General features: G+C 42.4%; 1 protein-coding gene across 3 annotated transcripts in view; it reads left to right on the top strand.

Moving 5' to 3' along the window:
- Window positions 1–10,127: 10,127 nt before the first annotated feature.
- LOC120040961 (zinc finger protein 609-like) overlaps window positions 10,128–13,591 on the top strand; it is an 87,555-nt gene continuing 84,091 nt past the window's right edge. For 2 of the 3 annotated variants that reach the window (XM_038985932.1, XM_038985931.1), the window contains exon 1: window positions 10,128–10,210. The gene's annotated coding sequence lies outside the window, so the exon portion shown is untranslated. The remainder of the gene's footprint in view (window positions 10,211–13,591) is intronic. The other variant, XM_038985933.1, reaches the window with a different exon arrangement.

Raw genomic sequence — 13,591 nt, 5'->3', positions numbered from 1 at the left:
TCGTTTAGGGGGGAAATACTAGTTGATTTTATATTGAGGCAGAGAAGCAGTCAAATACTGTTCTTGATTTGGTATGAGTGAAACTAGTGTACATGTTCTGTTAAAACCAGTCACCTGGTTTGGATTAGCCTATGCAAGAACACCATTTTTCTGCAAGAATTCATGTTAGATGTACAGTATGTACACAACTTCAGGGAAACTGTTATTTTTACTCAGCCTAGAAACAAAGTCCTCTGTGTGGTGCAGGGCATTGGTTTGTGACATAAACATTCCCAAGCATTCAACATTGTCACTTGGGCAACCACTGTATTTTTAGCTAGTTGCCAGAATCCAGAGGCACTCCCTTTGCTGTGGAGATTTGGCTCCAGGCATAACAGAGAGACACACAAATAATACATGTCAGTATTTGAGGCAAGTTTGGAAATGGTGAGCAAACAGCACTTCTCCTTAACAGCGTGCTTACACAGCCACTACCAGGGCATGGAGTTGAGCTCTAATGTGATGGGACACATAGAGAAACAAACAGAAGTGACAACCACTGCTGCCTGTTATACATACATCATGTTTGTCCTACCTCAGCCCCTTGGAAAACCAACCTCAGTGCGAACTGTCTGAATAGTATGAGTGTTTCTGGGCTCCGCCGTGCTAGATTACAATGTGTTTAGTTGTTAACTGCTGCTTCCACACAGATGATCTAACCTAATATGGCTTGTAGTGGCCAGGGATTACTTGAGGGGCCTATGTGGTGTGAATGACCTCTGTTGGGGGAATAGAGATGCTCAGTTTGGCACTAGCTACAGTATTAACGTTTTGCAAGGGCTTTGAGAATAAATAGGTAGGGTTATGTTAAATGTAGAGCCAGGTGACTAGTTGAATAAAGAAGAAATGGATGGGCAATGTTGGCGCTAAACTCCCAGATGGCTTCGATACGGCAATGAATAAGTACTGCTGAGAAATAGCCATGCTAAGAGCAACGCAAATGCTAATTCAAGACTTGCAAAGAGTTCAATGTCACCAGAGGGCCTACAAAGCAGAGACCAGCGTACAGCCAGCTCTTGATACCTGTTGTGCCGCTTGAATATCCACAGAGCTTTCTAGGTCAAACAGCCGCTGCTACATTTCAGTTTGAGTGATTTAGGAGACGCTCTTATCCAGAGCAGTTTACAGGAGCAGTTAGGGTCAAGTGCCTTGCTCAAGGGCACATCCACAGATTTCTTTACCTAGTTGGCTCAGGGATTCGAACCAGCGACTGTACCCACCTGGAGAGAAACAGAACCAGGGTTAAAACACTACACTAACCCTCCAACGCTCTTAACCACTAGGCTACCTGGCTGCTAGCCTGCCATTGCAGATTAACTTGAGTTTTCTGCACAGCGTGCCATCTGCCACTGGCCCAGGGTTGGCTTTCAACTGCTTATCTTGTTTGTGTTAACAAGCTAACTAGTAAACATTGCTTAACCTGCGATTACAAGATATCATGACTATGCTGCGGTCCTGATTGGTGTCAAAGTCTTGGCTGTTCAAATAATCCAGTCATACAACTAGGCCTACTGCAACATAATACTCTTCTGCTGTTTTGTACAATCTATCCTTGCCAGCAGCAGTCATATTGAGCCCTGTCATCACCCAAAGAGGAAAGTCTGCCTAGAGAGATTCTAGTGGATGACTAACTTGAAATGGTTGGGTAGGATGAGAAAAGGCTGGTACTCACTACTCAGATATACTTCAGAAAAGCAATCAGACTCATGTTTGCAATGAAGGAAGGGACAGTATCTGCTGGACATGTCTTGAATTGATGGTGTCAAAGACCTGTGGAAAGCTTCTATTAGGCTCTTATCTCCTCCATTGCAGGCTATGAGGCACGTTAGTGTATGTATGGGGGGTTTCTTTGCCACTTTGACTGGTCCATAAAGCCTATTAGGAAGTCAGTCAGTGGTGTAAAGCTGGGTTAACACTATGCTCTGTATTGATGGTCCTTTGAATGTAATATGCTGTCACCGTAGTAGCCTAGCGCCCTGTGAGGACACTTATCAAATATTTAACCATTTTTATTGATTTTCCACTGCAAAGGAATTGATCCCCACTCTGATAACCTTCCAGTATATATTCTTAATGATGAACTGGGTGGTTCAAGCCATGAATGCTGATTGGCTGACAGCCGTGGTATATCAGACCGTATACTATGTGTATGACAAAACATTTATTTTTACTGCTCTAATTACGTTGGTAACCAGTTTATACTAGCAATAAGGCACCTCGGGGGTTTGTGGTATATGGCCAATATACCACAGCTAAGGGATGTATCCAGGCACTCCTCGTTGCGTCGTGCAGAAGAACAGCCCTTAGCCGTAGTATATTGGCCATATTGCTTAAAAGTGAACCACCTCGTATAGGAATGGTTCTGTCCAGATGGCCACTATAAGCAGGGGCTTATTAGACCTAGTTATAAGTGTAGTGTGATTTAGCCTAGAAAGACTTGACTAGATGTACCCAGAACAAAAAGCTGAAGGCTAGTCTGTGGTAACAGCAGGATAAACAGCCTCGCTGGCCTTTTCCCTCCTATCTGCCCTGGACGCCTCTAATCAGCAGGCCTTGAGCTCTCCGAAAGGTCATTCTGTCCCTTTGATGGTGTTTTGATTCATTCCTCCCTCCCTCTCTCCTCCCCCCTCCCTTCCTCTCTGCTTTCCCCCTTTCACAGTCAAGCTGGAGAGTCAATATCATAGGGGTGCGAAGATGGGACTGGTTCCGTCGGCGGCCGTGTGACGTTGGCGAGAGAGCGAGAAAGCGAAGAGAGAGTATGGACCAGATGGAGGAGAACATCCAGAGTGGGTCATATTCTGACTACTGTGTTTTATCAGGAGTTCCAGCAAAAAATAAATATGGACACACTGGCTATACATGGCGTCCTCTCAAGGGATTTACAGTTTATAGACTATGACTGAGCAGACATTCACCACACAGGAAAGTTATTACCAGGTTCTCTACATTCTATACTGTCTACTCTTGAACACTTGTATTTTCTGCAATAAACAATGTTGAAATTTAATTTCTGTCTTTTATTTTTTGACCGTAGACAGGTTGGTTGTTTAGCAACAAAACCGAGGCGTTTGCAAATATGGGGCAAAACAGATGAGGTTGGCTTAGATTTTTGACCGCTTGTAAGCTACAGTATATTTTGTCTACAATGTTTATTGAAAACATAAATACATTTGCACAATGAGCACTTGTCTTTCAAATACGCTGTTACAGTTGTTGGTTAGCTAGCCAGCTATTTCTTTTTGCCATATTGACATGAAATGAGTCAAAACAGAACCAGTAAAAGGAGCTGAAACGAGCCACTTCTGATTCCCTGCATGGTAGGTTCTTGTCATTCTTGCTAACAGTCTGGTATCCATAATCACAACAACCCGCTGACTTGTACACCATGGAGACATGGTCTCATGACGTTGTCAGCTAACCCATCTATAATGAGGGGAAATCCAAACTAGAAAATGAATCTAAAAGAAATGTCAACCATAGCATCAAACTTGCTCTCTTGTCCTATCAGTCATCCTCTTGTTCACTCACTCAACCGTCACCACGCATTTTTTGTACATTTGTGAAATATAACTCTTTCCAGAAAAAAACACTCCTTTCAGATGTAGTGGGGCGGTGGAGGCCGAACATGGAATTCCGTGGTGACTGACGGACCAATTGGCCACAAGCGATTAAGTTCCTGTTCTCTCTCTCCATTATATAGCTGTCAGAAGCAGGCCTCTTGAAGTCATGTCAGGCTGGCCCTCGGTGGGATTGAGTGTTCTCTTGGTGACAGGAGCGTCTTTACCTCAATAGGAAATTAACAAAGGTGCCAAACGAGCATCATGACTCCACACAGAGGCACAGTCATTGAAAGCCAGCAGCGTTGGAGCCCATTAAATTAGTCTTATTTAGTCTGATTTGCACCGTTCTCACCTTCAAGAAGTCACTCAATTGTAATTTTCTTCAAAGCATGTGAGGTTTTCACAAGTTTTGATTTGTTTTTGTGTCGATGCATAGTAATTATGTGCTTCTGTGTTTTAACCACTTTTGCTCGGCGGTATGGTTATTTCCATCAAGATGTTTTGTTTGAGTGGTTGTTTGACTAAGTCCTTTCTTGCCCGAGGGGGTTCTTTGCCATGAATCACCTCACACACACCCATTGCAAGTTGTAATGTGTTTGTGTATCCATGCCTAGCATTGTAATTGGCCATTGATTAGCCTAGATTTTCTCTTGTTTGAGTTGCAGATTAAGCCACAGCCCTCCCATAGACAGCCTTTACCATGAGCCTACCTAATTGCACCAATCCTCCCAGTCATCTTCGCCACCCAGAGAGCGTAAGAGCTCTCTTTTGTAAAAGTTCCCCCCCACAAGGCTGTACAAGAATTCTCCAAATTTCAGCCTGACTGAATCAATGATGACAGCTACTTGCCCTGTGGGTGGCCTTCTTTCCTCACCCACCAGATCAGGGCTTTCACTGGATAACAACAGACACCCGGTTCATACAAACACAGGCCCTGTTTGTGTTATTCCGACATTCAAACATTTGCAATGTCACTAAGCATGTTTTAAATAAACACGACTTAAATCACTCACGGCGTTCCTCGTGCGCAAAATGACAGAGAGATCTAATGATGTTAACAAAGGGCCAAGTGTGAGACATTATAATGAGAAAGGGCCCGGTCCTCTGCTCTCTGAAAGGAGAATGAACTCTAATAGGATGGAATGTGAGCAGCAGCGGCACTTCCTGTTCTCTTCCTGTTCTCAGTCACGCCAGCTTCCTAACAGCAGTTTTCCCGTCTCTCCCCTGCCCGAAGCTAATGCTAGTGCAACTACTTCACACGTCCCCCCCCTCTGTTATCCACTTCCCTGAATGGGAGAGGACAGACACATGACTACCTGAGGCTATGAATAAGGGGGGCTACACCCAGGCCTCTCACGAGCTAAGACACCCAGCGACCACCTGCTTTATAGTGGGGGTTCCAATTCCTATTCAATTATTTCCAATCCAATAAATTGACTAATATGCAATAAGTAGCAGCAACTAGTTCATATTGGTCTTTTTCAATTATATTCCACTTGAATGTCTGAGTTTGAATGTAGATCAATTGAAATGGGGTGGGCTCTAGTAGTGGTAGCAGCAGGTCTTTAGTGTTGTTGGCTGAAGGTTGATTGGAAAGGGGATTGGGGGAAATCCCTCCCCTCTGGGCTTGGATGTGGAATGAGGAATTGTAGGAGGCGGCTGGGGAACAATGCAACACAGGAACGGCTTGTGGCGCATCATCCATTACTCTGTCGTCAACCGCCCCCCCTATTTTGGAACAATGTACCTTCAATTAAAATTCTTCATAGTCTTCCATATGGTTGAGAATGGTATTTTGAATCACCTTGAAATTGGCTGAAATTTGTTCTCAAGCTGCCAACATCTCAACAAACCTAAGATTTTTTTTCCATAGTAAAAAACTAAACTTGTTCACCACTTGTGAAACCCACCATAGATTGTCAGTTACTGTCTGCTCTCTGTCTCATCCAATCCCTCCTCCCAAGGTCTTGTGTGTGGAATGCATCATTTCCTCATCACACCCTTGATTGCCTGTGTGTTCGGCATGCCACGGATTCCTTGATGTAAGACTGGCTGATAAAGCTGTTAAGTAGAGCAGAAGTCCTGTCTGCAGCCGTGGCCTGCCAGCTCCAGTGTTCATCTGCACAGCCCGCATTGGGGCTCATGGCTCGTCAGCTTCAGTTAGTCAGGAGGTCGCAGGCAGGCCCAGTCAGAGGAAGTGAAGCACATGAACCTTTGAACGAACTGCCTGGCTGGCTCCCCAAAGGCAAGTCAGTGTGTAAGATGGAGAGGGAGAGCATTTTTATATCTGACATTCTCCTGTTATGGAGAATGCAGCTAGTCACCGTCCGCGGCAGATACTCAGATCTACAAGTCAGCCAAACCTCCAAACAACAGGGCATAAAGATGTAGATGCCAGGCTAAGATAAGTGAATCTGTGCACCAACCCTAGTGAACAACTCCTCCGGCTCCGCTTGATCATGGGTATTGGTTTCCGAACATCCGACAGCTGTGCAGAAGCATTGATCTATACCTTATGGACGTGTCCATTACAGATTGACTTTATCGCCAGGCAAATTCAATTGGCCCAATTTGTCTTCACCTCTTTTGACCTGACCAACTAAGATAGTAGCTGCAACAATTGTCAAATTTTATGGGGATTACTCAAAATGGTACAGGCATAGTATCGCCTTTATGCATGAAATAGCCAAAGCAGTGCTTCTTTGCCTGACAATGAATCTAAACCACATGCAGAGATACAAGGCACATATGCAGGATATACTATATGGACACCAATGCCATTATCATACCTGGACATGTCTACTCTCCATACTAAGCTTCCTACTGGGACTTTTTATGGAGCTTTTCAGAACTGTATTGTATTACTCTCAGCTGCAGAGACGTCTGTCCAGACGAGTCACTCCAATTTGGGACCTAATCTGTCATCAGAACTAAATCGGGTCACATGGGTTGGTCTAGCAAACAGCCAGGCTCTCTGTAAGCACTGCAAAGGAAAAAAAAAATTGCTATCCATCTTTCAAGCCTCAGGGATGGGTTCTTAGTCAAGTATGTATTATACTCTATGTATTTATAGGAGACTATCATCACAACATGATGGGAAAGCAAAGCACTGGTTGTTTACTGCAGGAGCTAGAGACGGTCGTTTTCTCATTCATTTACTCAACCTCAAAAACTGTGATGGAATGATAGATGGCATAATTGGTGCAATTTGCCAGCGGAGAGAGAGAATGAAAGAAAGAGCCACAGCGGAGGTGAATAGGAAACACCCTGCCATCTCCATCCCAATACTGTAGTTAACGTCTTCTGAAGTGTTTTTCAACACCAGTCAGGGAGATCAAATTGAATACACAGTTGTCTCCTCATGACTGTACTGGAATCAATGTGTGGCTGTTGTGATAAAATGCCCTTGCCTACCTGCCACATGGTTTCTGCATTCTCACTCTTGGATTCATTTGTAGTGTTTCCATCCGTCTTAGACACATCGTGCCAGTCTGAAGAGGTAACATTCTCCTCTGAGCCCTCCATTATAGTACTTTAATGTATGATTAATGTGGCCAGGACAGGAGTAAACAGTATTTACATTGTTTGGTTAGAGACACACTCAATGCCTTTTAGATAGCAACCACAGTGAGGACATCCTGTAATCAGATACGGTGGTGTAGTCCAGCTCAACTGTCATTGAGTACAGGTATATCACCAGGGTATGCTGATTACCTTCTCACTCCTATCTGGAACATCTTGTTCCAGGGGTTGGGGTCAATTCCATTTCAATTCAAAAAGTGAACCAAACTCCAATTCAAATTCTAATGTTTCCTCATAGAAAAGCATTGAAGAGAATTGGAATGTTAGTGTACTTCCTGAAATGACTGGAATTGAAATGGAATTGACCCCAACCCTGCCTTGTTCATCTTCAGTGTATGCTGTACATGATCCCATGCTTCTTAAACTTTAATCTACCCATATCAACCATATTCATATTAACACGTTCTCCTTTGCCAGACTGAATTTGAGCCATCATCTATCCTTTCTTTCTACTTTCTAAATGAATTAATGTTTATCACCAATCCCATTGTTGTGACAAGCAGTGTTGTGGACAAAAAAAGAAAGGTGCATTATTTGAAAATTACAAAAATTCGCTGTTGGCTCAAATTATTCGTAATTTGTGTTAGAACAATGCCTAAATGAAAAGAGTGTTTATCATCCCTGGGTGAGCTTCAAGGCTCACAGTGTCTCTTTAATGTGCTAATAGAAGATCACACTCCACAAATCAAACCGGTGCTTCTGTTATTCCAAATGACTGATTGATTTGCCATTTTTCAGCAAGGGAAAAAATATTACACTGTCGACACAGCTTGTTCATTTGGGTTCTGGCTGGCACGTCAGGCAGACAGACAGAGAGGGGCCTGGTCTAATGCCTGCGACTTGAAGGGCGAGTCATCAGTGATCTCTCTCTCCCGACTGTGCTCATTCACTGACTGTTATTTATCTTTCCAATGGAGACTGGCTGCTCCTTGGGGGAGGATGAGTGTGCCTGCCAGCGGGGAACGCATGGGAAGATGGAGGACGGTGGCTGACTGCTGCTTTGGCTCTGTGTGAAAATGAGCCCATTAATTCAGTTTCCCCCCAGGCCTCCCTGTGCCTGTTGTCTCTGTTTGTTAGTGAGATGATTCCTTCTGTCACGTCAAAGGGAACATTATCATATTCTTGTTGCCGGGGAAACCGTGCAGCAGCCAGAGAGAGGGCGAGGATCTCTTTAAGCCGTTTGAAGCGGGTAAACATGAAAGGTTATCTGTGGCGCTTTATGAGAAATGGCAACATGACAGACACATTTTTTTCCTTGTATCTCCTTCCTGTACTGTAATTCTTCTGCCTGCTTCCTAAAATGATACAACATAAAATATCTTGGTTGAGATGTAAGTCTTTCTGAACAATGGAATTTAGGTACTGTGAGTGAATCTTGTGAGGCCTTCAGACAGCTCATTCCATCAAAGTTAGGCTTATATAAAATCTCCAACTGACCTGCACTTCAAATAGTTCAAAAAAAGGAGTGAGGATCAAACATTTTGCTTTCACCTCACTGAAATGTCTTCCTGTGTCAATTGTTGTGTAATTACCTTGTTGTGTGCAATCAAAACCATCAACCCTGCAGTGAAAACTCTTGGAGATTCATCAATCCAGTGTAAGCCACACTATACCATTGAGGTCCCAGGCCATAAATGAAGAGCCACACTGACCTGGTCCAAGAATGTCTCCTAGGCACTTCTGAAAAGGCTTGAATAAGTATAAGCAACATGGGGAACATGTGGAGCTACTATATTGCTTATGCTTAGCTATCAGTTGAGGCTGCTGAGGGGAGGATGGCTCATAATAATGGCCGGGATGGAGTATATGGAATGTTATCAAGCACATGTTATACATTTTTTTGCATGTGTTTGATACCATTCCTTTTACTCCATTCCAGTCATTATTATGAGCCATCCTCCCGTCAGCAGCCTCCACTGTTAGCTATCCAATTCATTCAGATATACAAAGTGCCTACAGGGTGTGGGGTCTAAGGGTTGTTTCTGGACTGGACCTGTTTAAAGACAATAAAGAACAGATCAACTCATGAGTCAAGACATAACAGTATTGCTGGTAGTATCATTCTCTCGTTACATTTTTAGCCCAATAAAATATTTCCTATCATCTCCTCAAAACCAATAGCTGACAGATATATTCTACCCTGAAATATGTCATGGCATCCACATGGGAAATGTATTCTGCTCTCCAAATATACAGTTCTGAGTACATGGTGTCAAATAGGCACTGGAGAAATTGTTTTTATTATCCCTAATTGAAGGAGGCACTCTATAAAATACAATTTCCTTTAGGAAATAAATAGGTCATGCATGTTTTATTAAATGTTCTTATTATGTTATGCATTTTTTGTCAAATGTTATGATAAATTGTCACTCATAATGCAAGAGGACACATAATTAATTTATCAAGCCAATGTTTTTGTTTGCCATATAGTTTATGTATTATGAATGTATTACTTGGAGATGTGTGCAGATTTCATTACATTTTAGCAAACATTTGGTCAAAACAACAATATAATCCATTCAAATTCCAGATCTGTCTCTTTTTACTCAAGCACACCCCTCCTGCAAAATAGTTCAATCCGAATGGAACGTTTGTCCTGGATTTCCTAGCAGCTCGTTCTGCTTGTTGGTTACGTTGTATCAATCTCCAGTATCGGATGGTACTAACAACCAGCAAGATACAGATACATCGAAAGCAGAGGAATTAACCCGGGGAGGAAATCTGTTCAATGTTGGATTTACTGTACAGGGGACCAAAGGGAAATATTAAATCCTTGAATGGTTTGAGATTTAACCTAAAAATGACCGCCCGAGCCGGTATTTTCGATTTGGAACGGGATTCTCAAAGTGTGATGGCAGCAGTCCAGTGAATTGCTGGCCTCTCCTTTTCCTTGCCGTTGGATTTCTTGGGGAGTGCATTGGTCTGTGGTTATTTTGACAGATTTTAGTTGTCATTCTCGTCAATTACTTTTACTCTTTCTATCTATGGAGTGTACGTAATCCGTCGTTGTACTGGGGTTTGTACACGGGGTAAGTGTCGCCTAAATATAATTATCTTGTATTTTGATATGTGGTGGGACTGGGAGAGACTGCTAGCCAGCTAGCAATGAAGCTAGCTAACGTTAGCTAACTAGCTTTGCCCTGAGAACTCATTGTTTGAGAGACCTAGCTAACTAGCAATAAGTTTGTCACAGAAAGCAACGTTATTTGACATGGATACAGTTTAATGCTAGCTACGATATTAAGGAACTAGCTAACCAATATTTATTTTAGACGAAGTCCTTTTGCCACGAACACAGAACAATATTCTGAATCTTGGTATCAAATCGTGCAGCTAGAAGCCAACTAGCATAGCTAACGTTAGTTAGCAAGCTAGCTTGACACGCTTATTTCACAATATGCGACAGGGTAATAACAGTCTTTGGAAGTTAGCTAGTTAGCCATATTGGCATTATGTACATTTATAAACTGTGAGGTGATTGGGGTTCATATCTTCGTTCTATGCTAACCAGTAACCTAAGGTCAACTCGAGCAGCAATGTCAGGGCTGAGATTAACACCTCATGCACGCTGTGACATTATTTGATTGCTCAGCCACATGTATTGCAGGGATTGCCTGGAGTGGAGCTTGTTGGCCAACAGAACATTGCATGCCAATACAACTCTCCCTGGCTCTACATGTGTAAGCTTGCTAGCTAAACGCTGTATTCAAATCTCATACCATTTCCCAATCTCAAGCATATCTGCTATTATTACAGTAAGTACCACATGCTAGAGACTGACAGATGATTGATCTAGTTTGGACATGGCTGTGGGTTTCAGCAGCCAATACTGGTATAGGCTAGGCTTTGAGAACACTCACTGCTTAGTAAAATGATGAAAGTACAATGTCAACATGATATGAAGTTATTCTAGTACTTGAAATTAATTAGGAAAATAACAAGACTTTGGCTGAATGCCTTGGAAGTCTGATGGGGATTAGGCCCATGTTGGCGCTTTTAAACATTTCCACTACTAACAAATCAAACCAGATGTGGAAAAACATTGTTTATTGTGAGCCACACTTATCTTGGTTACTTATCATTACCTTCCCTAATACATAGTAGACAGTACTTTCCCAATAGTTGTGTGTGTATTCCATAGTACTGCTAGATATCCCTAGTGAGTCAACGCATTGTAAAGGCTACAGGTTCCATGCATGTGGGCAATTCCATGGTAATGGAATTACGCTGAGACTCAGATTTTTCACTTTAAAATGTAAGCCAAACAAACCCCCCCCCCCCCCCCCCTTTTTTTTACTGTAATTCTGTGACCAAACTTTGCACAGTTTTTCCAGTAAATGTTTTTTATTTAACTGTAAATTGTTCAAAGTAGTCATTGTTCATAGAGCTGTATGGTTTATTAAACTCGGAAATCAATGGTTTTTGTTTGGCATACATTTTAAAGTGTGAAACCGGTGTTTCAGCGTAATTCCATTACCTTGGACTGGCCCACATGGGTGACTCAGTGATTTGTAGTCTACTCTATTCTGACGATGGAGAAATCAAGCTTGCCAGCAGGACTTTGAGTGTGGACCCACGGAAGGAGTGAATTCTACAGTGACTATGTTCCATGGGATATAATGGTATGTCTCAGAAACAAACATGTTTTCATCTTACCTGTCTTGGATCAGCCAATCACCTATGAGCTCACTTTGAGAACCAGGAACAGTAGAGCATTAAACTACACTGAACAGTTATTTTTCAGCCTGTTTGTTTAGAGGCCTGAAGCATCCGATAGTTTTATTTCAGGAAAGGGATTACGTCAGTGTGGCTCCAGTCATCTGATGGTAACATCAGCTGATGACAAACTAGAGAGGATTTACATCCTAAAAGGTAGCTGGCAATTTGAAACCTCAGGGGAATCACTAACAGTCACTTGAACAAAGCCAATTCTCAGAGGTTGGCTGGAATTGAAATGAGGCTAAAAGGAGGGTTCCAATTGATTAAAGAATGTGTTTTTGAAATGTGCAGATTTATGATTGAATTGTTTTCTCAATTGTGTTTGCTTAGCCTTATTCAAGGATGTGTATTTCTGACCTAGCCTATAGCCTTACTTGAAGTGTTTTGCACACATTTTTCAGCTCCCCTGCCACTTTCTATTACAGTTTGACAAAGCTTTCAGTCCGGTGGGCTTTACCTTTATCAACAGGTCATGAGTAACACGGCTTCTTTACTGTACATCAGCATCTCTTATAAATGCACAGATTCCCACTGGCCAACACACACAGCGCTCCTCTCCCCCAACAGAAGTTCCAGGTATACAACTTCAAAGCCTATTGACCACAGGGTGAAGGTCTTGTTAAAACTCCAATGGACTCTGTGCAAATGTTGCGATCTTTATCCAGATTTTTAAAGTTGATCCATTTATGGATTTATGTTCTTGAAGCTTGTCCTGTTTAATTGCATTGCTTTATGTATCATTAACAGCTCAATAGCATTGAATAGCAGAAAGCGTGTGGTGAGACATTGAGTTTTGTGAGAACCTCAATTTATATTCAGTAGGCTTTGCTGCATTACATTTTGTAACTGAACTTTAAGCCTTTCTGAAGTCTTATGTCAAGGATGTGCCTGGTTTGTCTACTTTTATTAGTCTCTGTTGTAAGCCGTTATTGGACACACTACTCACATACACTGAGTATACGTACGGGATAAATGCCAACGTTCTGTATGTTACCTTGGAATTAATGGACGACGCAGCGGGAAGATGTGGAGCAGAGTTAATTTTTCCAAGGTAATGTACGGAACGGAGGCATTTATCCCGCTTATACCAAAGTTGCTAAAGAAAACAATATAAAAGCACTCTGGTAGAAAAACGTTAATTGATATTTTTCAATGCAAATTCATTCTTTCTCATCTTTTGGTTGCTAGAGACGTGACCCAGTCGTTCGTTCTTTGTTCCATTGCCATGCTCATGCTCAGTGGCAATGTTCTTATTCTTGCTTGCTGACACGTAGCTAGCCAACTAGCCATGGCTACACAGTCATGACCTCTGCAGCCAGAAAAACAGCAAATGCGCTGTTTTCTGTTGACATTCATTTGGATACATCCACAACCATGTGCTGATCATGCCTGATATTGCCTGGCATAGCTAGAAGAGTTTGCCTTTTCGTCAGGACACTCAACACTGTCTGTTAATTACGAGGAGATCGCTTTGCATATCAAACACTAGACGCTAGCTAAATAGTTTGTTGCTAGCAAAACTGCCAATATGACAACCGAATTAAAAAATCAGTTGCTGAAAACAGCTGGTCAAACTAGAAACATGGGAGGATTTGACAGCTTGAGTGGCGGAGGGGACAGGAGAAATTCATGTTAATCACCCACCACGTTAGGTCAGATGCTCAATTGTCTCTGTAAAAACAAATCAATGC

Source organism: Salvelinus namaycush, unplaced genomic scaffold, assembly GCF_016432855.1.
Source record: "Salvelinus namaycush isolate Seneca unplaced genomic scaffold, SaNama_1.0 Scaffold395, whole genome shotgun sequence".
NCBI classification, from domain to species: Eukaryota; Metazoa; Chordata; class Actinopteri; order Salmoniformes; family Salmonidae; genus Salvelinus; species Salvelinus namaycush.
The sequence above is the reverse complement of the archived record's forward strand: the minus strand, read 5'-3'. Positions and strand labels throughout refer to the sequence as shown.